Here is a 4,828-nt window from a genome sequence, read left to right as displayed (position 1 = left end):
GTAAGTTTCCTGCCGGTGCTTTTTTTTCTCTCTGCTGAAATATAAACATGATGGCTGGAGCTGTAGCCGCCATTCTGCAACCATGAAATCAAAGCCAAGAGAATTCTAGACACTTTGGGGATGACACTGTAGAGTGACTGCAACCAGTGCCACCCACGGCCTGTCTTCAGACTTTTCAGGATGCGGAACAGTAAGTAAATAAGCTCATGTTTGTCCACATCACTCTGGCCGGGATTCTTGTTATTTGTAGTCAAAAACATTTATGATCTGCACACTTCCCTCCAAGTGTCTCCTATGGCCCTTAACACTTCTATCATGAGGATCACTGATGTGAGCCACAGCTACAGATGGGAATGCATCAGATGTCTCAGCAAAGGAGAGAAGTCTGGTCTAGTTTGGAGACTCCTAACCCTAGCTGCGATCAGAATGTCTCCCTAGAACAACAACAACAACAACAAAAATAATAATAGAAGGAGGAGGAGGAGAAGGAGGAGAAAGAGAAGGAGGGGGAGGTGGGGGAGGGGGAGGGAGAAGAGGAGAAGGAGAAAAAGGAGGAGAAAGAGGAAGAGGAAGATGCTGAGGAGGAGGGGTGGGGAAGGTGGAGAAACAGGAGGAGAAGGAGGGGGGGAGGGGAGGGGGAGGAGGAACATGGGAGGGGGAGAAGGAGCAGAGTACCAGGGCCTGGACCCCACTCCCGACCAACAAATTGGCTGGTGAGACCCACGGCCCTGCTGGCCGCACGCTGCCATCCAGGCATGTGCAGGGTGGACGCAGAGTGACAGCAGAGGCCCAGCTGCCACGCCCCCAGCGCCACCAGCTCTCGCGGGAACGGTCGGGCTTGTCTGTGTTCTTGCGCACTGTCGAGTCATCCTTGGTGGCAGGGTCACTCCTGAGCCTTTCCACACTCTGCTGCTTAGGGAGTGTGTCCTTGACCTCATTCTCCAACATTTTTTTGCAGTTCAGAACACAACATCTCACAGAGAGGAAGTGTTCAGGAACCAGGGGCCAATGTGTGTGTCTGTCTTCCCAACCACTGTCCTTAGCCCTCCAGAAAAGGAACCATTGACCTCTGTGATGGTCCTGTGAACCCTGACCACAGGGACCTTATTTCCACGCCCCGGGTGTGAGGGTGTGACAGCTTAGAAAGAGGGGCAGGAGAGCCTGGTGGTTGTGGCCCGCCTCGTGGGGATCCCGACGTGAGAATCCCCTCTGTCTGGAAGCAAGTTTCTCCATCCTTCTAAGTCTCATGTATCAAATAGGAACTGCGGATGAGGTGAGGTCCCCTATGTGGTAAGTGCCGAGGGCAACAGCCGGGGGGGCGGGTGTGAAAGTCATTCTCAGAAGGCACAAATCTTAGGGGTTCCAATGCTTTATGGCCCTTCAAAGGGCCCCAGTACATAAACAGCTCAACAGCATCTGTGGCATTAAACTTTTATGGGGAGGAGCAAGTAGGAAAATGCTATCTTAAAAGGCTCCGTAAGGAGTGGGAGAATGAGGGGGGAAGGGCCAAGCAACACTGGTTCAGGGCTTTTTGATTAATGTGTCCCCCCGTTTCCCCGTCACTCGGAGCCCCACGGCCCACTCGCTCCCGCGCAGGAAGGTCCAGGCAGCGGGGCCCGGATGCCCAGCTGACTGTGTCTGGCTCCCGATTTCACTCTCACTCTGTTTCTTGTTTCACAAACCAGTGACCCTGAACCAGCAGAAAAGGCCCTTACTTCAGTCCTGATGAATTGTAACTTTTCTAGGATTTATTTCCAGTCCTTTACCCACATCTTTTACTTCGTATTCTGTTGTGATTTTTAGCTTGTACTCTTTCAATGGCTATTTTCTCCTGAAGCTTCTTTTGATTGTTCTTAAAAGGGCCTTTATTTTATTTTTTAGTCTTTTTAAAGATTTAAAAAAAATTTTTTTTATCTTTGAGAGAGAGAGAGAGCACGAGCAGGAGAGGGGCAGAGAGAGAGAAGGAAACAGAGAATCCGAAGCAGGCTGCAGGCTCTGAGCTGACAGCACAGAGCCCAACGTGGGGCTTGAACTCATGAACCGTGAGATCACAACCTGAGCTGAAGTCGAATGCTTAACCGACTGAGCCACCCAGGCGCCCCTTAAAAGGACGTTTAAAAAAACCACAAATGGGGTGTCTGAGTAGTTTAGTTGGTTAAGTAACCGACTCTTGACCTCAGCTCAGGTCATGATCTCTCAGTTAGTGGGATCAAATGCTGCCTAGGGCTCTGTGCTGATAGCTTGGAATTCTCACTCTCTACCCCTCCCCTGTTCTCTCTGTCTCTCTCTCTCTCTCTCTCTTAAAGTAAATAAATAAACTTACAAAAAAATCCACAAGTATCTACTTCCTATGTTTGGGGAGTAGACCCAGAGCCTTGTGGAGTTGAGATTCTTCGACTCTTACCTCTCCAGGATGCTCTAGGAGTCAGGAGGAGGACAGTAGTTTTAGAACGACAAGATTTTTCCAAAGCATGGCCCCCAGGAAAACCACCGGAGTCAGAAAAGCACAAATCAAAATGATGCCCAGAGGGCATGATGGGTAGAAATCATCTAGGGCAACATCTCTGCCAGTTCTTTGGTAAGAGTATGTCGATTTCATCAATGGTTACTAACTCCCTGTCCCCAGCAGGTGCCCGGAGTGGCTTGCAATTGTCATGCTCCTGTGTGGCTTCCTTTCTCCATTTGTTGCCTTCCTTAGTGATTGTTTTGTGTGTGTGTGTGTGTGCATGTAACAAATCCCATTTATCCAAACAACTTACTGTTTCCCAGACTCTGGCTCCCCACCTTTTTCAGGAGGATGTGAGCTATCTTCCCGCGTCGGTGTTTTAAAATCCAGCATTTACGACAGTAATTCCTTCTCTGCATGCAAACAGGCACACACAGAAAGAAGTGAAACGATTTTTGTATCCTCCATAAAAACTAACTACCCAATCAGCCAAGATAGAATTTAATATTTTGGTTTTGTAGATTGCCTCAGTGCTAAAATTCTGAGCTGCCGAGAGCATGGAGAAGATAAATGTCACCTGACGACACGGTCAGAACGGGAGAGTTCTCCTCGTCATCATTCAAGTCAAAAACCAGAAGTGGACGAGGCGTGGAAGGACCACCGCCTGAACTCTGTCCTCACCCAGAGAGTCCGGTGGTGGAATAAATGGGAAATTCTGGAATGATGTGTATGTTCTTTATTCTTTATAGGCCATATATGGAGTGTTCTGAGAGATCCTCATTCTCCCCCCGAAATAATCACTACTATCCACTTAACACCAGCAGGACACTGGGCTCTCCGCCAAGCACTGTGTATCAACGATCACATTGTATTCCACACTGTGAACTGCATGGATTCTGTTACTGTCTCTGCTTTACAAACAAGGAAACTGAAACTTGCAGAGAATTGCCTTGCAGGCGGGGCCAGTTCTTAACCACAAAGCTACCGTGTCTCTAAGCTCTGACTGCAGTCAGTGGTTCATTTTGAAAGGGTAGGACTGATCACGGTTGTGGGGATGTATTTTCTCCCTCTCTAACTTCCCTCAAATCTCACCTTTTCCCTCTGCTTTGGCAGCCCTCTGTAACCAGGGATAATGGCATCCACCCCCCTGGATGGACGCCCACATCATTGGGCAATGCTCATGGGTCCTTGGCCAGGCTCTCACTTCTCAGACTCCTCTTCCACGCCATCCCCAAGCTCCAGACTACACACGACCCCCTTCCTCCTCATTAAGAAAATAGAGGGAATCAGGCAGGGGCTCCGGATCTGCTACTCGATACCTGCCAACAAATTAAGGTTGCTGCCGCATGAAAGGGAAAGACACCAGGATGCAATAGTAACAACTCTGTTCTTAGCTCTGCCTCTGGGAGCCATGCTCCATCACCCAGTGGTCATCCTGTTCTGCAGATCCCATCCATCTCCTAAATTCCTTCCTGCACCCCCACCCCCACCCCTCACCATTGCATGTCTGCAATTCAGGCTCTCATCCACTCTGGGCTGGACCACTGTCACACCGAGCACACAGGTGTCCTGCCCCTGGCAGCTCCTTGCCCCATACCAAGCTGTCTCTCTGCAGCTCAGCTCTGGTCCCACCACTTAACTGCAGGCTCCTTGCTGCCAGACCTCAGACCCTGCAGCAGCGACAGCAACGCATCGGGGTCTGGCCAAGGCGTCATCTGTGAATTTCCCTCTGCAGCCCCCAGGGGAGCACGTGATGTCCCTGGCATGGGGGCGCTCCTTCTCCATCTTCTAGTCCTTGCCTACCCGTCCTTGTGCCCTGTTCCACTGTGTCATCTAGTTGGTAGAGTCTGACCCTCCTCTCGAAACCCAGTTGAATTAATACAGCTTTAGCAGAAAGGAAGTGACAGCTGGGCAGACTAATTTTCAGAAGGGAATAAGCTTCACAGGGACCAATGGATTTCCACCAGCTTCAAACATACACGGTCTGAGAAGGGGAATTGATTCTCTGGCAGAGAAAGTCCTTAGGAAGCCATCTAGATGAAATAATCCCGAGAAGGACCCCAGACAATCTCCACTCCCTCCACTAGATGGCGCATCTAAATTTGCAAGGCAGACCTCAGAGCGCACTTGTCTCAACGCAAAGCCATGTATTATGACTAATTTTCTTTGTAGTGATGACAGTGTTTGTCCACACACCACTCCCTACAGCTAATCATGGAGAAAAAAATCAGGGAATAAATTCAGTTGGGTGTCAAGGATCCCTAGGAGCATTATTAAGATCCACGTCCAAAGTCAGTCCCCTCTGCCCCTCCCCCATCACCACTGGTCTTTAGGGAACGCATTTCTTCATTTTTCAGTCACGTAAACTCACAGTTCTCATCC

General features: G+C 49.6%; 1 long non-coding RNA gene across 2 annotated transcripts; it reads left to right on the top strand.

The window, feature by feature from the left end:
* The first annotated feature begins 885 nt into the window (after positions 1-885).
* Positions 886-3,167, top strand: LOC115273837. 2 transcript variants are annotated; one of them, XR_003900976.1, is made up of 2 exons: positions 886-1,273; positions 2,968-3,167. It is a non-coding gene; the product is annotated as an uncharacterized LOC115273837 (long non-coding RNA). The 2 variants fall into 2 exon arrangements; XR_003900978.1 differs by having other exon boundaries at positions 886-1,290.
* The last annotated feature ends 1,661 nt before the right edge of the window (positions 3,168-4,828 follow it).

This window comes from Suricata suricatta, chromosome 2, assembly GCF_006229205.1.
Source record: "Suricata suricatta isolate VVHF042 chromosome 2, meerkat_22Aug2017_6uvM2_HiC, whole genome shotgun sequence".
NCBI lineage: Eukaryota > Metazoa > Chordata > Mammalia > Carnivora > Herpestidae > Suricata > Suricata suricatta.
The sequence above is the reverse complement of the archived record's forward strand: the minus strand, read 5'-3'. Positions and strand labels throughout refer to the sequence as shown.